The 22505-nt window shown below is 35.1% G+C and overlaps 1 long non-coding RNA gene across 2 annotated transcripts; it reads left to right on the top strand.

Annotated features, from left to right (window-relative positions):
• The first annotated feature begins 215 nt into the window (after positions 1-215).
• On the top strand, positions 216-21954 carry LOC145822789 (uncharacterized). 2 transcript variants are annotated; one of them, XR_014364492.1, is made up of 3 exons: positions 216-461; positions 3467-3580; positions 21075-21954. It is a non-coding gene; the product is annotated as an uncharacterized LOC145822789 (long non-coding RNA). The 2 variants fall into 2 exon arrangements; XR_014364491.1 differs by lacking the exon at positions 21075-21954 and adding an exon at positions 17318-17954.
• Positions 21955-22505: the final 551 nt, after the last annotated feature.

The following is a 22505-nucleotide window of genomic DNA, read 5'->3' as shown; positions in this document are numbered from 1 at the left end:
TGGGCCCGCATGTGTGGATTTGTGTAAAGGAAGAATGGGTTCTAGGCTTGGGGCTTGCACGTATGACAAGTAAAGAAACATGTGAGTTTTAGACTACTGTAAACTGCACCTGTAGTGGAGGGGTTCCGCACGTGCGGCGAGAGGCGTTTGCAGGTGCGGCTTTTCTTATTTTTGCTTGGTTTTTCATGCCCAACACCCTTTTCTACTGATCCCTTTCTCTTTTCCCTTATTTCTCTTTGCTCTTTCTCTCTCTAAGCTCTCTTTTCTTTCCCTTCTCTCTAAAAACATCTACCAAACTCACAAAATTTTCAATCCAAACAAATTTAACAAGTTTTTGATATTAGTTCTTTATACTAAAACGATGAGCGTCTTGAGGGCTATCTTTTGACCAATCGAATCGAAATTTTGGCGAGTTCATAATTTGGGATTTTTCTTCTTGGTTCTCCTTTTCTCTCCGAGAGGTAGGGATTCTCTTAATTCTCTCCAATATAATGTTATAGATAGATATGTTGTATTTTTATTACATAAATTTTAGAAATGTTGTAGAATTTTCAAAACATGTTTTATAAAAAGTTAGGGGTAGTGTTGTGTGTGGAAGGTAGAATTCTTCTCCACAGGGAAAGTGAGATGATGTGCCCCTCCTTTGCTTTACCAAGAGAAACCAAAACGTTTGTGATCACCCACGACCAGGATAGATTGGGAGAACCTGCAACGATCAATTCATAATATTGTTTAGCCATAGATGATTTGTATTTAAAAGAGGGTTCTTGGATTACCTTTGGTCTATCCTCTTTGCTTCACCCGCTTTACCTTTTATAGGATTCCTGACTTGAATCCCATCCGTTGCATCAATGTTTGATCAGAGGGTTTTGCCTGTACCTGGCTCTGGTTGGGCAAGTGGCCAAGTTACTTTTGCCTTTGATCGTTGGATCATCCTCCTATGGATGACTTAGATTATGTCAGATGTTAGTGGCCCACTTACCAAGCACTATATTCGTCGGATCAAGTTGATAGGATGGACTTATTGTCTAGTAGGCTTGACCTATACTTCTGTATTTGTTGTCTGATATTTCCATCATTGGATGAAACTTAATATGATGCTCTTCTTTCATTCTGTGGATTCTTCTTCTAGAATGATATTCACATGCTTAACTATCCCTTACGCTCATAGGCACACACCAGCTTGTTACTAGTCACTTCTAATAGGCTCTTTAGAAAGCTCATTTTGGCCTCTCCTTCATTTTGGGCCGACCACCCAATTGATTTGGGCTTGGGCCAATATTTTATCCTTCCACATTGTGTTAGGTATTTCTTAGCATTTTCTCTATCTAACTTGAGTTTGGAAGGTATTGGAGTGTTCGGAAAAATCTTGAGATGGAAAAGTCCTAATTATTCAAAGAAAACCCTCTCTTGACATTCTGTGATTTGGAGAAATTGGGAGTTTTTACCATTTTGGAAAAGTTTAATTGAATACTATTAATTAAAGAAAAGGTTAAAGATTAAGGGCATGTATTTTAAACAACTGGATTGAGATTATTGATAAATTGAAGGAAATGTTACACTATATACATTACTAAATTCATTAAGTATGATTATATACATTGTTACTAGTTATGCTCAAACTTTGCTTAATTGGAATATTAGATAAGGATAATTTTTATTGTCGATCAGGAAAAGTGGTATTGTTGTAGAGAATATGTTAACTTAGGGTAAATTGAAATTCCATTTGTAATTGAGTAATGAGATGGAGATCTAATGTGATAATAGAGATGCTTAAATTACGAAATTGTGTACTTGAACAGTTGAATGTGTATGAATGGAAGTAAGTTGAGATGTACTTGTTATGTGGAAGGTGTTTGTTCTATATATTGTTATCCAAAATGAAAGTGCTATATAGATGTTGCATTTCCTTTCGGTTAGCACAAGGTAAAGCGTGGCGTATTGAGATAGGTTCTAGTTTTCTTCCTTTTAGCGCCTAGTAAATTGTGGGTATTGTTGAGCTAATGGTGGTTTCATTTTCTTTTGGCTAGAACTCGGTAAAGCGTGGGCCTTGAGATAGGTTATGTTCTCTTCTAGTTGGCGCCCAGTAAAGCGTGTGTATTGTTGGGCTAAATAGGTTTCAGTGTCTTTCTGGTTAGCATCTAGTAAATTGTGGAGATGGCTTGATGAAACCCAAAATTATGAAATATGATTATGATATTTGTTTGCCTGTGTAATTCCGTTGAGATACGTATAGATGTGGAAATATAATAGGTGCTAATTTGCTCCTTCCGGCACATGGCCAGTAAATGTGGGAATGATATTAGTCTTAATTGTGTAGAGACCCTAATTTTTAGAAATTTATTTAAAACCCTAATTTTCTTATTAATTCTATTTTAGCCCTGAGTTTCGCCAAACATTGCAATTTGATCCAATAGGAACCGAATAAATTCTTTCAATTAATTTTTCATTAAAAATATCAAATTTAATTTTATTACTTTGAACTAGCCCCTTTTATTATTTTGGTTTATTTTCAACCCTAGAATTATTAAATAGCATAAAAATTTTATTTTTCTTTGTCATTATAGAGATTGTACTAAATATGATATATATTTTAGACACCCCATTTTGACGGACCATTAAGACTTAGGCGCTTGAAATGTTTTTCCGATGATGAAAGGTATCGTAATTTCAATATTGGAGATGCTTGAAGTTGTTGGAGTTGTATTACCATTTTGCCAAAAAACTATTTTTTACGAAAATTATCGTGTGTTGGTTTGTATTAAGGACCTGTTTTCACCTAGAAAGAGTTAGAATCTGGAAATTTCTGTTTCACACAAAATTGTAGCTCTTTGAATTATCTTTCTAGTTCCACTTGATTCACCTCAATCCGATGTCAGATGAGAAAGATATGCTCACAATACAAAACATTATCAAGGATGTGCGCTAGCACATGCCTTATGCGTGCACACATCCTTGTAGAGGCAGCCACAAATGCATTTTCATGCATGTGCACATGCCTTGTGCGTGCACACATCCAACAGACGCCCAAAATTTTGATATCTTAGTGCGATTTCTTTAGGAGGCGCAAGAAGAATGCGATGGGGGAACCCTAGGATGACCTAGGGTGTTCCCCAAGCATCCCCTAAGTCTATAAATATAGCCCCTACCCTGTCTTTCAAGCGGTTGGACTTTTATGAAAGTTTGGTGAATTTTTGAGTGAAAACACTTACCTTCCTCTCACTCTCAACCTTAATTCTAAAAAACCTAAACCCTATAGCAACTTTAATACGTCAAAGTGTATCCGAGGTTTGAAGAGCTTGAATCAAAGTGAGGTTAGAACCTCAGGGAAGCTTTCAAGCAAGCAAAACTTCTCTTTTCTTGCCTCTTTCTTGCTTGTTCTTTGATTTGTTGCAAACTGGCAAGTAAGTACTTTATTTCTTTTAATTTTAGTAGTTTTTAATCTTATATGTTCAGTATATAATAGGTTTGAAGAGCGTGAATCAAAGTGAGGTTAGAACCTTAGGGAAGCTTTCAAGCAAGTAAAACTTCTTTTCTCGCCTCTTTCTTGTTTGTTCTTCGATTTGTTGCAAACCGGCGAGTAAGTCCTCTATTTCTTTTAATTTTAGTAGCTTTAATCTTATATTTTCAGTATATTTTTTTTGATCGGCAAATAAATCTTTATTGATGACACAAACAAAGTATGATTGGATACATCAATAAAGAGGAGCTTAGAGCTAACACGAAGCTCTAAGCGCCAGTTGGTGAGGAACCAACAAAAGAAAAACAAAAGGTGCTACTTCAAAGACAAAAAATGCTGCCACCAAAAGCCAGGTAGGATCCTAATAGGCTTTCAACCCATTACCAATCAACCCATGTGCATGCAACCCATTGGCCCTACCACATTGACATTCGTCCCAATGAAACACCCAACAAGAAACTTGAAAGAAGACAGAAGCACCCAGCAAGTACACAGCTAAGCAGACCATAACAGAAGCAGTCCAGCAATGAGCTACCCAGTAGCAGACTCCAACTTCAGACTTCTGAGACCCACAATCTGTAGAAGCAGTCCAGCAATGAGCTACCTGTTGAAATACAAGCATAACAAAACTACACTGCAGCCCACAACCAGTGATCTGTTGAAATACAATCCTCCGAAATTCAGAGCATAACAATCCAGCACTTAGCGACATTGCTGCGACACAACAAAACCTGCAAAACTGGAGCGCATAGGAACCGGAAAAACACAGTATTGCAGAATTCTGCAAACCAGCAAACACAGAACCAGCAAACACAGAACCTGCAAACCTGCGAACCACACTCAGACTTTGATGCTGTCGAGATTAAACATTATGTCCTCGACAGAGTACTGCAAACCTCCACAGCTATGCTTGCACCATAAAGCTATCCTCACTTTCACCAACCCAGCCAAATCAAAACCTTCAACACTCTTTTGGTGAAAAAGACAATCGTTCCTAGCTTTCCAGATTGACCACACAACTGCTACGGGGACAACTTTCCACAATGGTTGGATCTCCTTCTTAAATTTATATCCAGTCCACCAATGCAGCAAACCCTCTACTGAACCTGGAACCACCCAGACCAGATTCCACCATTTAACCATGGCTGACCATAATTTCCAAACCACAGGACACGACAGCAACAGATGATTCAAAGACTCCTCCTCTGTTTTACACAGCAAGCACACTGTGTTTGCTTCAGGATTCAACACACCAATCCTTTTCAAAAGCACAGAAGTTTTAAGTCTTTCTTTCCAAGCTAACCAGCTGCAGAATTTTACCTTAGGTGGAGCAGAGTTCTTCCACAACATATCGGTGACACTTACGACTAGACCTTTTGACAACATCCACCTCTTCCAAGCCACACCCACTGAGTAGGATCCTGAAGGATTTGCCATCCATAAACAAGAGTCCTTTGCTTGGTCTGTAAGAACAAGTGTGCCCCTTAGAACCCCTTGCAACCGAGCGACCTCCTCCTCCTCCTCCCAAGCAAACAGAGATCTACTAAACAGAAATTTCCACTCAAGTGCCGACCCTCTATTATGATACATCTGCGAAAGTGAACAGCCCTTTTCCACTGACAGCCTATATAGTCTGGGAAATTCCTCCTTAAGGCATAGATTAGTTAACCACTTATCCTCCCAAAAAAGAAGTCTTTGAACTCGTGGCTTCATCCAGTTGAACGACTTCTCCCCAAATGTTACCCACCACCTTGAAGGTGCCAACATTCCAGAGATTAAGAGGAATGCCTTGACAAACCAGCCAAACACACCTTTCTTGTTGAAAGGTTTTACCCTTCTCCCATTCGTCCATAGAGTCACACCACTCATATATCCACTCCTCTAATCTACCCTTCCAATCCTTCAGATGTGCCACTGACTTGAAAGATAAAAGAGCTAAACGACCACCAACATCCTTTATACAAACCTCCTTCAAGCCTCTTGTGCTACATTCTTCTTTGAAAGCCTTAAAAGAGAAGAAGGATTTGAGCGTAATAACTAAACTTTCATAAAGCCATCCATTTCCAACTTCCTGTACATCTATGGTTATCACAGTATTCTCCTTACGTGTACCTTGTACTACCTCAGCGTAAGATCTTTGACCATTGGACCCTGTTGTTGCTTTACCGTGCGTCCAAAGCTCTGCCTGTACGCTCTTCCCTTTTCTAACCTCTGCCTTCTTCGGATACTGATCATCGCTTCCAAACTCTGCCAATCTCACTTTCAGACTCTTATCATCACACCATATTCCATCCGCTTTCTGGACTGCTACCCTTGCTGCTGTACTACAGTCATACCGAACAAAGCCAAATCTTGAACCAGTAGCTTTCCTCCTCTTATTTGGGATGAATACGTCTTTTACCACACCATAGTTACTAAACAGATTGAATAGACTTCGTGGCACCATAGATTCCGGTAGATTATCTACAAAAACCGTGATGAATCCTGCACCCCTGTAGTGGATCTGTTGGAATCTTGGTCTTCTCTTCCGGGTCACCGGTGTCCACCCCCCTCTCTTCATGATTAGCCAATTTATATTTTCAGTATATAATCATAGTTAGGGTGTTATTATGCTATAATCATCATGTAGGTTAGCTATTTTGTCAATTTTCTCTTTGTTTTGCATGTTTTGTTTAGTTTAATAAAACAACATGCTTAGGGTTAAATTAATCATGTAATCATCTCACATGTAGCCCAATTTAAAGCATCAATGTGTCATAGTTTGCATTATTTATATATTAGTTGCTCCTTTATGTATGAAATCATGTTAGTAGCCATTAAACCGGGCTTAGGTTTGCATTTTGCACGTCTAATTGCATATTAGGATCATGTTTATTTTATGTCTTTGCACGTAAGATGCTTGAGTGGGTATCCGGATAAGTTTCCTAAATTTTCATAGCATATGCTTGTTTGTTGTATTGTGTTCTCAATAAAGCAAGTCTATGTGCTTTTTGGTGCGAAATTGGATGTTTTGTATGTTTTTATTTTTATTTTTTATTTTAAATAAATATTGTTTATTTGAATTCCAGTTTATGGCCATGATTTATTATGAACCTATTTTTTTTAGAAGACACGGCTTTATCCTTTGAATTTAAAATAATTGATATTTATTTTATTTAAATCTTAGTTTTAGGATTAGTAAAGGTTTTATGGTCTAATAACGGATTGCTTGAAATAATTAATCACTACAGTCATAAAATAGAAAGTTAGTGAAGGCCAATATTTAGATTGAGCAAAAAGGGGTGCTATCCTTCAATGACCTTCTCCTTTTGTACCTAAGTTTCCGAACCCAGAATTCTTTGATTATGACGGATTGGTCCTTAACTTAGTTTTCATTGTTAAATGTTTCTTAATTCTCCATAAAATTAAGTGACGACTCTAAGTTTGTTAAAGCAAGTTGACAAGACATTTGGGGTGAAAACGGGTCTATTACCCAAAACGACACGATGTCCATATATATAATATATACAAAATATATTTTTGTACCTTGAAGCATGACTTGGCCAGCCATATGGTACAACCTTGGATGGATGGATTGATTCATTAATGGATGGAAAATCAAGCATGGCTTAGGTATGGCCATTTGTCCCTTTTGTCCCCCCAAACCCTCTATATAATGGAGTTCAACTCTCTCATTCTTTGCATATAACAGATGGCTACAAGAGTGAGCTAGAGTATAAATAAAAATAAAATTAAAAATAAGCTAAGGAGGAAGAAGAAAGAAAGAAAAAAAAAAAATCAAGGAATTTTTTATTAGTATCGTTTGATTATCACATTGCACTCCAAGGTTGCATGAAGGGTATATTGATAGTCATAGTTGATATACCCTGTTGACTAAACCTACTCTTGCATATGGAAAGCTTTAGCATCTTCCAAAAATAGGACAAAAAACTTAAATTTTTAGGATTGTATTGTTGCTTTTATTGTATGATTTAGTGAATCCATAGATTCTTTTTCCAATCTAAGATAGGGAAACCCTAACCCAAATAGGAATGAATGCAAATCATGCGCTTATATGGTATCTTGTCAAGAATGGAAATGAAGTGATTTCATTCTAAAAATTAGTGGTAAAAATGACCGTGGTTTGATTATAAAATCCGAGGTTATTTGGGGCATTGATTGTGATTCTAGAAATTTGGGACCATTTGAGTAGTGATTTGATTTTGGGGTTCAATTAAGCAGTGATTGTGATTCCATAAATCGGTGATGAAATTGGATAATAGTTTCCCAATTTAAAAGATTTGAGTTTTGAATTCAAATTCCTACCTTGATGATCAATTAAGAAATGATTGCCTTTCCAATGTGAAATTTTAAAAAAAATTCCCGAGAAAATATATGATGAAGGAACAAATTCTAAAAAAAAATATCACCATCTTAGATAGAGTCTTAGAAATTATGGAAGGTGTTTGATTGAATGGAAACCTTTAACTTATTGACTTTGGGGGAATTTCGATTTTATGAAAAAATGATAGATAAGGGAATGGTAACCAAGTCTTCCATTTTGAATAAAATTTCAATTCACCTAAAAGATATTTGACTATGAGATAATCATTTGATTGAATACTTGGAATAAAATCCGAGACTCCTTGGGAGAGAATTTTGAGAGAAAAAAAATCTGAGTAGAAATTTGGAAATTATAATTTTTTTTTGATTGGATGAAAATCTGTGTTACTAACTATGGAGGGAATTTAAATTTTGTAAAAAAGTGCTAGATAAGGAAGTGATGACGAAGTCTTCCACTTTGAATAAAATTTTAAGTCCCCCTAAAAGATATTTGATTAGAAGAGGATTGTTTGATTAATTAGAAGAGGATTGTCTGATTAGCAAATGTTACCTTTTTTTTTTTTTTGTGTGTGTGTATGTGTCTAAATTGATGAAAATTGATGTAAATGTGCTCATTTTGAGAATTTTCTAGGAAAAAAAATAGAGTTAAACTCAAATTGAAATGAAAAAATACATTATTTCCCTTCAATTCATCTTCTTCGTTTAATCTTTATGTCAAAACCCTAATCTTAATTCGTTTATTGCCCCTCCCATTGTCCGCCACCTCCCACTCCTTGTAGCCACCAAGTCGTTCTCCTTTCACTCCCTCCCACCACCCTTGTGATCTACATCCTCTAGTATGTGTTGTATTGCAATCATCTGCCTCTCATACTATTGTCTACCACCTTCTACGCAATCCCCGCTCCCTTTAACACCAAGCTACCCCCCTTCCCACCACTTTCACAACCCCTCCTTATTCTTGTAACTCATGAACACCTGTTAATGTTTTGATTTTTAGGTGTAAAAATAATGATTGGCTTGAGATCCAATAAGAAGGCAACAGTCTACTAAGGATTAATTGGGGAAGGCAACAATAATCTATTAAGAATATGAATATTCGCTACTAACATATAAAAGTTTTAGAAATTAAATTTTTTGGTTCTTAAAAGTAAAAATTTTGTTGCAAAAAATATTTAAGAATTAATTTTTATCGTCGTGAGGATAATCACTAAAACGTCATCCCAAAAAATAAAAAATAAGACTTTTAGCAACAAAATTTTTAAAATGTCACTAATAAATATACTTTTGCGGACAAAATAATTTGGTCTCAAAAGGATTAATTTTGTGACAAATTTTGATCTCAAAAGGATAATAATTCATCACTAATGCCTAATTTTCACTATTAAAAATATAATAACAACACTTTTAGCAACAAAAATATTTGGTTCGTAAAAAGTAATTTTTTCCTAAATTTTTGTCTCTAAAACCATTTATTTATTTATTTTTTTTTGTTTTAGTTCTTCAAGACTTGAACTTGAGACAACTGTAGGTTGATTTTAGCCGATGTAGAGTTTTCAACGAGAGCTGGTGTTTCTCTTCAGGAGCTTGTTTTTATTTTGATGAGAAGTGGTCTATGTGATGCTGGTTGTTTCGTGGAGTGTTCGTGTGGTTCAGTCCCTTTGATTTATGTGTTGTTTCACTTTGTATCCATTATCTATTTTTGAGGTGGTGGTGGGTCTGGGTCTTTCCTTTGTTTCTTTTTGTTTGGTGTGTGTCAGATTGCTTTTTTTTTTTTTTTTAGCTCTTTCGGTAGTTTTTCTGTTTGTCTTTGCTTTGCACCTCCAGTGTGGGTCTTAGGCAACCACAATGTTGTGACAACCCTGTTTTGTGATATGCTGTTATTTTTTAATTATCTTTGTAATTATTTGCTTAATGTGATTTTGGATGCTAATCATGTAGTTATATATGTGTGTTTGAATTTACATCCGTTTGTCGTAGAGATATTTGTTCTATATTTTGCAATAACCTAAAATTGAGGACCATAGAGACGGTAAAAACCAAAATTGACTGTACCATTGTAATTAGCGTAATTTCAAGAGCTTACAGTAAAATTTGATTAAAAATTAATTCGGATCAAATTAATTAGATTAATTCAATTTAAGTGAACCTAGTTAATTAACACTAAACCTTGATTAGCCATTTTGATTAGTCAAGCATATATACATAGGGGTACTTACGTGTAGGTCCTAATAAGTGGACTTATTGTTTAATAGATCCTATGAGAAAAATTGTCATAAAAAAGTCACTAATTGTAAATTTTAACGACAATTTATAAAAATCATGATAAAAAAAGTCACTGATTGTTAATTTTTAACGACATATATACAAAATTGTCACAAAAAAAATATTTTTAGCGACAATTTTACCAAGACTTATTTTCAATAAGACTTGATGGGAATTAAGTCCAACTATTAGGACCTATTGGTAATTTACTGTGAAACTCCCGTATTTTTATATAATAATATATATATATATATATATATATTTTTAAATTTTCTTAAATAATTATTCACAATATTTTGAATTTAATAGTCTGTATATTTTTATATTGAAAATTTATTCAAAATAAAATAAAATAAAATAAAATATTTTTGACTTTATATTATTACTGAATATTAATTTCTAAACATTACGATATTTTTATTATATTTTTCTCTATATTTTTTTATAATCAAATTACACTAGAACGTAATATTTTCGATACTAAAATCCAATAAAAAACCATGGGTTTGCTCCCCTTGTTTTCTCGCTTCCCTACCTTCCACGTGCAGTCATTTTCTGTATCAAAAGAAAATGTGGTAGACATGCAGTACTACCAAATGTTCCATTTTCTTTTATTCCATTCTTTTAATTTCTTTTCATTTTCTTTTACTCTTCCTCATTTTTTCTATAAATTGAGCCTAACTTTTCCTCACATTTCTGCATTTTTTGCTTCTGTTCTAGTTTCATCTGTGTGTGTGTGTGTGTCCGTTTCATCTCTCTCTCTCTCTCTCTCTCTCTCTCGGTTCTCTCTCTGCCTCTCCACCTCTCATTCTCAAAACTCTCTTTCTCCTTTATCTCTGTTCTTCCTCCTCCTGCTGACCTTCATAGCCACGGCCTTAACCCATACTATCACCACTCGAACCACTAACCCGTGAACTTCTCCACCACCGTCACACCGTCGAACTACCACCACCACCACCATCACCTAATTTCATTATCATCCAGAACCACCATTCACAACGTGTTGTAGGTGAAGGAAGAGAAGAAGAAGGAAGGTGGAGGAGAAAGAAACAAAGTTAGATAAGTTTATTTTGAATTTTAAAAGTTGGTTTTCGGCTTACTTTTGGCATGCCAAAACCATCTATTCCGGGAAGAAGTGAGAAAAATAGGTCATGTAAGATGAAGTACGAAGTAAGTTAAAGAGATTGACGAAAGAATGAAGTAAAACCGTTAAGAATTAAAAAAGTTATGGAATCCGAAAGATGGTTTGGAGAAAAGTCCGAGACGGGGGAAAAAAATCTAATTTTTGGTCAAATTTTAGAGATCTGATGGCATGCAAAAAGAGACGGAATGAGGCGTGTGAGTAGTGAACCAAAAACTAGGCCGTGAGGTAAATCTAATGACATAAAGATAAGGTAAAACGGAGTTACGATGAAGAAAATACAAGTATTTGAATGGGTGGCATTGAAACTAAATTTCTGGGTCTCTGTTCAGGCAAGCTGTGGCTGTTGGGGGAGAAGATGAACTGAATTTTGTCCAGCGTTTCTTGGCTCGTGGTGCTATGGTGCATCCTAATACATTTGGGTTAATCGAGTGGTTCTATGACTTCAGGGATGGCCACCATTAGGTTTTTCGATGTGTAGAATCCATTTTTGGGGTTAGATCTTGCAAATTCTGAGTCTAAGATGATGATTGACAACTAAAAGTTTTAAGAGAATCCAATGGAAGATCAGTGGTGTGATCGTGTCCGATTGATGTGAAATTTCAGCAAGACAGTCATGGAGCCAGGATGGCCATATCTTACGATCAGAATCATAAATCAAATTTAGATGATAAGTCGTTAGCAACCTAACATAGTACGAAAACTCTCTTAACCCTCTCATTCTTTTTAATTGTTAAATTTTTAGATTTGTGTTCATATGTTAAAATAGCTAAAAATTTAGATAAAATCTTGTTTATACTTATGTAAATTTGTGATTTATATATTAAATATTTGAAGGTTACTTTTATATTAGTAGCCTTAAAATCATGGTATAATTTTGGAATTAGAATTGCATGTGTAGTTTGTGCCATTAAAAAGATGATTGAAGATTTTATTTGGTTTGATTATATGACTCTTAAATCTGTCAGAAACTTGTACAAATTTTTAGACAATTTTATGCTCAAAATTTTGAGATGATTTCTTCTACAAAGTTGTTAAGAATAATGACTAGTTCATCGAGGAATTTTTTTAAACAATTATTCTAGTTTTGTAAAAGCTTATACAAAATTTTAATTAGATCTGAAACTGTAGACAGATTTTACGGGATATTGGAAAAATCATTAAAAATCCTATATTAAACCAAATCTGGTATTTTCTAAATAAAAAAAGTCTAGTTTCATAATAAATTTTTAGATTATAGAATTGATTTATAAATTTAAGTGTGGAATTATTTTAAGAAAATGTAACAAATCTGGGTCATGAAATTTCTTGAAATTTTACCGAATTATTTATAACTTATTTTTGGGAAATTCTTTTTGAAAAATGAGCATAACATGTTTGTTGAATATCCCATAGAGTTACATGAATTTTAGAGTTATATAAATAATTTATTTGTAGTTTTAACTATGAAAATTATGTTCTGAAAATTCTGGGTAGAATGATAAAGAATCAAGATTACTACTTCAACCATTTATTAGGACTAAAAATCAATATTGTGCTAGTCTATTTAATTGAATCTTGCAAATTAGTAGTCCATGCATGTGTGTTGTGATTTATTTTAGTATTTAAAATTATTATATCACACCATGACTTGATTAAACTGTTCACAATAATTTATACATATTGATGGATTGTTGTAGAACGTATGTGTTGATATTTTCTATTAAAAATTATATTGAAATGGTATAATATCGATTGTGATCTAATTTGTAATTATTAGTGATTAGTATGAAAATTAATTAAAATGATCAATGAAGTGTACAAAATTAACGGTTGATGGTTAATACCAGTTGTTCAGGGTGAGTCCTGATTTTAAAGAGTGTATGAAATTAAGAGTTGATGGTTAATACTGGTTGTTCAGGGTGAGCCCTGGTTTTGAGAATTCTCACGTAAATCGTGTCGCGAAACCCTAAGATGGCACGGGACTTATTTGAACCATTTTCGGTATTCGGTTTTGAAATAAGGGTGGATGTGCAGGTGCCAGATAGGGAGGTTACGTACTCCTGGCAGACTGTTTCCTTGTGGCAAACCACAGATGCCACTACTTGGGTATATAACTCCGGACGTGGGCATCCCTGGTAGTTACGGTTGGTAACACTTGAATATTTGACCAGGGAGGGTTTCAAATTAACCGTTGTTATGATTAGTAGTTAGTAAGTTAAATCTCTTTGGTGAGATTTCGAGTGTCACCTAACTTATTAAAATTATTTTAATGGTTGTAATTTATGTTTACAATTATATTGTTATCTTATGTTTATAATCTCGTTATTTTTCTCTTAAAAAGAATGATAGGTTAGTTATGTTTTCTTACTGTGTTGCAAAACTCATGGCATATATTTTTGTTGCCTTAGCGTTTTACGCCAGGTTTTGGCGAGGAAATAATTGAAACTGAAATGGAGTTGACGCTAATGTAGAGTCTTGACTGACTTGAAACCATGACTAGAGTCGAATAACTTTTATTATCTTAAGTATTAGCTATTAAGGACTTTATAATTTCATTTGATGTTGTATTTGGATAATTTAAAGTTTTTATTTAATGTTATTTAAACCTTTGGTTATGTACAAGAATTGGAATGTCCTATTAAGATGTCAATTTTTTGGTGTATTAAGTCATTTTGTTTATTAATTTCTCTTGATGTTCCAAAAATTTGGGGCGTCACATATGTGTTCTAATTGTGATTAAGCTCATTCTTGAGCTCAAAATTCTGAAGTAATACACTCTAGAGAGAGAGGGAAGTGAGAATTCAAGAGAAAGGGAAGGAAAACTTAAAGATTGGCTCAAAGGATTGGAAGATTGTGAAGATTAACTCAAGTTCTAGCTAGAATTGGGAGAATAGAAGGGTTTAAGTAAGTGATTGAACTCAAAATTCATGAACTTAAGTCATCTAAATGTGACTTCAAGAAGAATGTGCAGTTAAGTATGTGAATTGGGCAAAGATTGTAGGAATTGTGATCAATTTGGGTATGCATGCATGGATTTGTTTTGATTCTTCACTTTTGAGCATAAACCTTGTAAATTATGATGAATTGGACATTATATCTCTAGATAAGGAAGTGATGACCAAGTCTTCCACTTTGAATAAAATTTTGAGTTCTCCCTAAAAGATATTTGATTAGAAGAGGATTGTCCGATTAATTTTTTGGAATAAAATCCGAAATTCCTTGAAAATTTTTGAAATAAAATTTGGGTAGGGTTTCGAAATTATGGAAAGTGTTTTTAATTGAATAAAAATCTATGGACTGTTGACTTTGGAGGAATCTTAATTTTATTGGAAAAATGTTAGACAAGTAATTGGTGACCAAGTCTTCCATTTTGAATAAGGCTAAGAGGTGATTCCTTGAAATAAAATTTGAACTCCTCAAAAATATTTTAAAAGAAAAAAAAAATTGAAAAAAAATTGCAAAAAAATAAATGAAAGTTGTAATTTGATCATGTACTTTTGAATAAAATGGGATATTTGCGTGGGTAAGCAATAATGAATGGAAAGGCAATTGTTTGGTTGACCACTTTGGTAAGAATTCTAAAAATTTCTCAAAATTTCTTATTGTGAAACTATTACCTAATTGGATAATCCTGCATACCACTTTGTTCCATACGGTAAGTTTGAACAATAAACAACCATTTGATGGAAGCCTTTCATTTGCTAGGAGTTTAGTAGCCAGTGCACCGAGAAAGAAAAAGATTCACCAAGTTGAGTGGACCCAAGTCCAAGATCTAGCCCAAAGAGAATCAGTCATAGTGCAAAGCCTAGCTGACTCAGTTCATAAAGTTCGGTCCATCTCAATTTCCAACTCCAGATCCGCCAAGTCTAATAGCCTAAAATCTAGAAATGATAGAGTTGATTGTTGCGCTTCAAAGGTCTATTGAGAACCTTACCAACACAGTTAATCAGTTGCAAGCTCAAGGTCTGCCCACAGCTCCACCTCTACTTCCACCTTTACCACAAGCCCTACCAAGACAAGAAGAACCACCTTATAATGGTCATGCGGACGAACTCCAAACTTGGTCGCCTTTACTTGGCCATCCCAAGAAAGATTGTGTTAAGCTTGAGGTCCCAGAACATAACTTGACTAATGGCAAAATAGCCAAATTGGAGAAAGTGATCAAGAAGACCAACAAGCTCGACTTATCCCTGAGATTGATGATAATTCTGATGTTGCAGTCCGTCTCCCATAAAAATTCAAAATGTCGCACATTGACAGGTTCAATGGAATTGGGAATCCTATGGTTCATGTTCGACTGTTTCTTGATATCCTTAGGCCTATGGGGCTCACCTGAACTTAGATTATTTCATTGTGGACCTTAACTGGGGCTCTTGCTAATTAGTATACTAAATCAGAAGACGAAGTCAAGCGGAAATGGGAAGAACTGGCTAAGGGTTTTGTCACCCAATATTCCTATAACACTCAATTGGAAGTGCCAATGTGAGAATTAGAGATGACCCGACAAGAGCCATAAGAGAGCTTCAGTGACTTTGTGATAAGATGGAGGGCTAAAGCTGCTAGGATGACCAATCGTCCTGACGAAAGAGAACAAGTTGGAACAGTGGTTAGGAATTTACAACCACATTTGCTCAAGTATATGCTTTGCATACCTCTATCCAACTTCAAAAATTTATTTGACATGGGTAACCAAATCGAAGATGGCACAAGTCAAGGTTTGCTCGACAAAAGAGAATCAGGCTCATCCCAAAAGCCATTCACCACTTCTAGTGTCAATTCTTATGACAATCTCAAATCAGTAGAAGTGAATACCTTAGGAGCCCAGCATAAACCTTTCGTCAACACCTCAAGAACCAACCCAGACCATTTCAAAAATCTAACCTTCCATCCCTTGCATATGACCCCATCTAAAGCCCTTCAAATTTTGATGAACAAAGGACATATCCAGCCCAAGGGTGTAAAAATGGCTTGGCCCACCTTCGGGCCTAAAGGGCTCTCGCCAAAAATCAGGCCAAGTCGGATTGGCTCACTCGTGCAAAATCTCGGCCCAAGCCCAAGCCGGGCACTCAGGCGAGATGGGCGGGTCGGGTTTGATCATTTATTTATTTTTTATTTTTTTCCACCAAACTAGTTCAAAAATGACATTGGGTTTCAGGTGGGGGAATCCGGATCCTCGGCCGCCTTCCCTTGCCGCCCTAAAAAACGACGTCATTTTGGAGGTTTTTTTTTTTTTTTTTTTCTTTTCTTCTTCTTTTTTCTTTCTCTTCTCTCATCGCCGAGAAGCTCCTCGCCGGCCGTGATTAGTAGCAGCAGAGCAGAGGCGGAGTGGTGGCTCCTCATCGCCGAGAAGCTGCTCGCCGCCCGTGACCTCATCGGTGACTCGCGATCCTTCTCAACCCTTAGCGAAATCACCTTCCCTACACCGACGAAGCCTTCAAACTCGTCTATGATGCCTGGTCAGCGCAGACGGCCTCAACAACTGAAAGAGAAAGAAAGAAGAAGAAGAAAAGAAAAAGAAAAAAAAGAAAAAAAAAAACCTCCAAAACGACGTCGTTTTGGAGGGCGGCAGGGAAGGGTGGCCGAGGATCCGGGTTCTCAGGTGGGGTGGGTCTTGGAGCAGGCTGGTGGGCCGGTCTTCAGTTTGGGCCCTAAAACACATGGCCTAGGGTCATGGGCTGGACTCAGGCTTGGGCTTGGGCAAGCCTAGCTGGGTTGGGGTGGGCCGCGGTCAAGCTTCAGGGTGGGCTGATTTTACACTCTTATTCATTGGCGGTCCTGACCTCCTTGGCCTTTGACCCACACCAAATGGTTCAAAATACATTTTTGGCCTTTGATTTTCCTAATAAAAACCAGCATTCATTCTTTGTCTTTTTGGATAATTATCAATTTCCCCTCTATACCTATTATTTCCAAACCCAAAGTTAGGATTTTTCCCAAATTTGACATTTTGATTTCCATACACTCGGTTCCAGTTTTCATAAATGGGGTTATCTCTAGGCTTTTGATTTTGATTATCATTAAAATCTGTATTAAATAGGTTTCTATTCTCCCTAAATGTTCGATCTCCATAAAGTTTTTAGCATACACATGAGGCCTAATTTCTTCCATATGTCTTATGCTTGGTAAATTTTCTTGTATTTTAAAATTAGGTGTTTGAAATACCTACTTCATTCTCTCTTGAGTAATTGGATTCATATAGAAGGACATTGGCCCTCCAAGATATTGTTGGTTTGCCACTCCAGTCGATGGCACATGTTGAGGATTGATAGTTCCAGTTGGTGGAACCACACTAACATTTGAAGGTGTCTTGTAGATCTCCACTCTTGCTTGATCTGTTTGTTCTTCGGAAGGACCATCAATGACACTCCTCACATTACTAATAAGGACTTGGTTCTCTTCAATTGACTGAGATGCAAGAGCCTCTTCCAACACAAAAGCTCCTTTAAACTTGCTCATTACCTCTTTACTGCTAATAAATGCTCCATCATCTTGTGCACCAGACCATTTCCACAGTCATTCATACTTTAATTCAAAAAATGTCACCCAAGCCAGGACTTTGCTATCACATGGCTTGACTCAGCTGCCCAAGATTTTGCCTCCCAAGCTATATATTGATGATCAAATAAACCCTTATACATTTTATAATTTTAATTTTATACTTAAATTATTTAATTTGGATCAATTTCACCCCTGTCGTTCGCTACTGTCTATAATTAGATGATACTTGCAGCCATCTTCATTTGAGATTTCATTTTACCTCCTAAATTATTCCTAAAATATCAATTAGACCCCTAAACAATATAAAGTTTGGGGGTCTAATTGATATTATTTTTGAGATAGTTTGGGGGGCAAAATAAAATTTCAGCCAAAATTTCGGTACATATCAACAACTTCCGTTTGATTATAAACGATAGTTAATAGCAAGGGGAAAATTGATCAAAAATCAAATAGTTTAGCTATAAAATTGAAATTATAAAATGTAGAGGGCTTAAATTGATTATCAAGATATAATTTGAGTGGTAAAATAAAACAAACAAAACTAGGTACAAATGATTCTTTTACATGAAACATGGGATTGCCATTATGTTCCATTTAATTGTGGTAATCCGAATATTTTCTAATATGTATATTTTGTACATTAAACATTGGGCTATATTGTTATATTTCAAATAATTGCAACAAATAATTCCACGTAGAATTAATGTTTATATAATTATTTTGATTTAATATATCCTAATTGTAATAATTTAGCATTATGTTATAAATGAGTCATGCCAAATTGGGGATCAGGATCTTATATGGAGATATCTTCATCTCCATATGGTCTAGAGATGTGCATGCTGGTTGTTCGACCTGTTAAACCCCTAACTTTTGTAAATCATATTAAATTCCTAAATTTTGAGTTATTATAATAAAGCCCTTAGTTCTTCGTTTATTCACAAATTTAACCCTAAAATCGAAGACGCATCACCAATAAACCTATACAAAACCAAATCGACCCCTATAGCTTAGTAATTGTTTTTACACACTAACGTTAATTATTCAACTATGAGGCCCTTGACCTTTGTAATTTTATTTAGACCCTTACTTTTGAACTATTTCAATGTAGACCCTCGATTCTTTATGTATTTTCAATTTTAGCTGTAGACGCCAACCGAAAACTTGCAAACCTTAATTGAACTCGGGCACTCAGGGATCATTGCAAAGCCCTAATAATAATTGAATTAATTCCCTAACTATATTTGCCAAGACTCGCTGTTTAATTCCAAATAAAGAAACTTTAACCGAATTGAAGTTCCAGATCCTAATTAAATTAAATATTGCACTTAAATAAATGTTTCAATACATGAATTAAACCCAAAGCCCTCACATTTTTACTAAATCGCTAATTGACCTCAAACTAGTACTAATATATATATATACACTTGTACCTTTAAGCCTATATTATACACTATATTTTGCAATTTTCAACAATTGTAAACAAGAAAAAAAATTAATTAATTTCCTCAAATCAACGCACATGGCCAGTCACCATAGGGAATAGAAAATTTTACAACTTTTTCAAACCATATCCATGAAATCAAGGAAAAGTGTTGGCAAGTACCCCTAAAACATGGAACCATGCCTCCACCTTAAGTCCACTCCTAACCAAATCCTAACTAGATCTTGATTAATTGTATAATTAAGGCCTCTAATCATTCACCATTTCATTAGATTCCAAGTAAATCTAAAATATCCAATCCAATTCTAACCAATGGCCACTTTAGACCTTTTGCACCAATTTTCTTATAAAAGAAACCTCACCCTTAGCATTTTACATATGAGAACACACATACACACACACTTCATTCGGCTGAGGGGAAGAGGGTGAGCTTGGTAGAAGAAAGGAAAGAAAGGAAAGGTCTTGCTAGCTAACCAACCAAGCCTCAAGTAAGCCACAACACAACTCTCTCTTTTATTTTTATTTTTCAAATACATGTTATTAGAGTCTTGAAATAATATTTTCAGATGTATTGTAATGGTGTTCATTTTGTTCAAAGTTGATTAATTGCGCTTGATCCTTCTTCTACTCATATTTTCTCTTAACAGATTCAAAACTACATTTTTCTTCCCATATCTCACATTATTTCCAAAGGCATACCATCACTCTAAAAATCTGAGTTATTGATACATTATTTAGTTTTCATCACAAAATATGTGAAAAATTTCCCTTAATTGGCCTCTTTTCTCACAAATCTTCTTATTTTGAATATTGTGCATGAAAAATCTACTTTACAGCCAAATTTCAAAAATTCTAGAAAAATTTTAAAAAATCTTTTAGACCTTGGTTTTACATCAAAATCTTCCTTAAGGAGTTATCTTTCAAGGAAATTTGGTTTCATCGAAAAAGAGTAAGCGGTGTGTGAGAAAATTCAATTTTCGTAATGGTCGACGAATCTGGACAGCGATGGAGTGTTTCTTAAACAACTAAAAATCTAGAAAGCTATTCCATTTCGTGAACATATTCTGAAAACTAGATTAAATTCTCTATGAACCATATGAAGGTCGAGTTCAGAAAAAAAAAATTCTGAAATAGCCCTTTTGATTTTAATCTTTAAATGGTATTGAATCTGAAAATTTAGTTTTGCATGAGTGTTTTATGCTCTTGTGTTAATGAATATGCTTATTTGTACATGATCATGTATTGGTATGATATTCCATGTGTTATGGTTATGTTCCTTATCTTTTTCAATTGATGATGTTCATGCTTATGTGGATACTATTATCTTGTTAAGTTGTTCTTACTTTATTTTAAGACATTTAGCTCAATGGGAAACTTAAGTGGGGTGGTATTGGGTTTTAGATCACTTGAATAATGAAGATATGATAATGTGTTATGTATGGATTGATGGGATATGCTCCCTAATTGAAGGTTAAGTCTTACACAAACAGTTATCACGTAAACCCTAGAATGGAACAGACGTATTTGGATTCTTTGCGATGGTTTGATTGGTGAGATAAGGTTGGGTTTAGATGGGACATTCAGGAGGATAAAACTTTTTTTGGAAGGATAAGGTTGGATTCAGGGTGATAAAATCTTTTTTTTTCGTTGTCCCTTTTGAGGCCCTGTAGTTGGCGCTACGCGGTATATAACCGTTGGTAGGCATCCGAGGTAAGTTTTGCAACAAAGCAGCAAAAGGGAGAGTTCCGAATAGTCTGGTGTCCAATTCTTACGGTTGGGAGGATAAAATCTCTTTAGGGGATTTCTAGATCACTAACACCTAACCTTGTAATATTTTATTATTGACTGGTTATCATGCTTCATTACTTGCTTGTTATAATTGTGATGGTATATTGGATTGGGAAAAAGGGACAGGGTATGTGTGCGTTTACTAGGCATTCAAAGCTCATGGCGTTTCATGCCAGGTATTGAAGAATATTAGATCGGTCGAAGGCAAAACTGAAGTATTTGAAGACGTATGGCTATCCTATGAGAGTTAAGAACTAGTTTTGTAAACACATTTTGAGATTGTAAGTGATTAATCGCTTGTTGTACTTAAACATTATTTTATAATTATTATATATCTGTACATAATTTTTATATTACCTGTTCCTTATTTTCTCGTCGACTCATGTAGGTCTTTTGTTAATACCTTGTCAAGATCTGTCAAAAAGGTAGTTTTACTATCTAAGGTGGTTGGACTTAGAAGGGAGGCTATATTGACTCCTCCGATCTTCTTGGGATCTTGCTTGCTTATTAGCTAAAGGACTCATTAGTGACATTTCCTACTCTTGTAACCTTAGATAAGCCCTGTATTTATTTGTTAATATATTATATGATGTTCCCGATTTTTGGGGCGTCACACGACCAATCATCCGAGTGGTCGTTCTGTTAGTTATCTAGTAAACAAGGGTAATAGCTGTGGTTGACAAGGGTGACTCCAGTCGTCCGGGCGATTATTAGTTGACACATCGGTAGATAAGGGGTGATAGTCGTGGTTGACAAAGGTGACTCCAGTCGTTCGGGAGGTCATCTAACCGGCCGGCCGTCTTATGCAATTTGGGTGTGCAATCTCAATCGCAAGATACCTTATTAATGAGGTGGCACCATCTTCTCACATCTCCAGACCATAGGGAGAGGGAGGTATCTCCATAGAGGATCATGATGCACAAATTATGACCTTATACATAGATACGTTACTCATATTTTTTAAGAAGAAATTTTATTTCACCCCCAAATTGTATATTGATGATCAATTTAACCCTTATACTTTTTATAATTTCAGTTTTACACCTAAACTATTCAAATTTGGATCAATTTTACTTCTGCCATCAACTACCATCTTCATTTGAAATTTCATTTACCCTCCAAAACTATTCCCAAAATATAAATAAGCCCCCTAAACAATATGAAGTTTATGGGTCTAATTACTATTTTTGAGATAGTTTGGAGGGAAAAATAAAATTTCAAATGAAATTTCGATGCCACATCAGCAATTTCTATTTGATTAGAAATGGCAGTTAACGGCAGGGGTAAAATTGATCTAAAATCAATTAGTTTAGGTGTAAAATTAAAATTTTAAGAAATATGGAGTTAAATTGATCATTGAGGTATATAGTTCATGAAAGAAATATCATAAAAAGTTTTATGACGATTCTCCACCCTTGGATTAGTTTGTGGTATTTTATTGTATCTTGTGCAATCACATACACTACAACCTATCAATCGTAGAACACTATAAGACAAAATTAAGTCTATACTATTTACAAAAGAAGACTTCAAAAATTAAAACATACTTACATTTAAGGAAGTCATTTTTCTTGTTTTATTACCTAGCATGCTAAATTATTTCATAA

Source organism: Camellia sinensis, chromosome 3 (genome assembly GCF_055761805.1).
Source record: "Camellia sinensis isolate YWXY chromosome 3, ASM5576180v1, whole genome shotgun sequence".
Lineage (NCBI taxonomy): Eukaryota > Viridiplantae > Streptophyta > Magnoliopsida > Ericales > Theaceae > Camellia > Camellia sinensis.
Note: the sequence above shows the minus strand (reverse complement) of the source record. Positions and strands in the feature narration are given on the sequence as shown.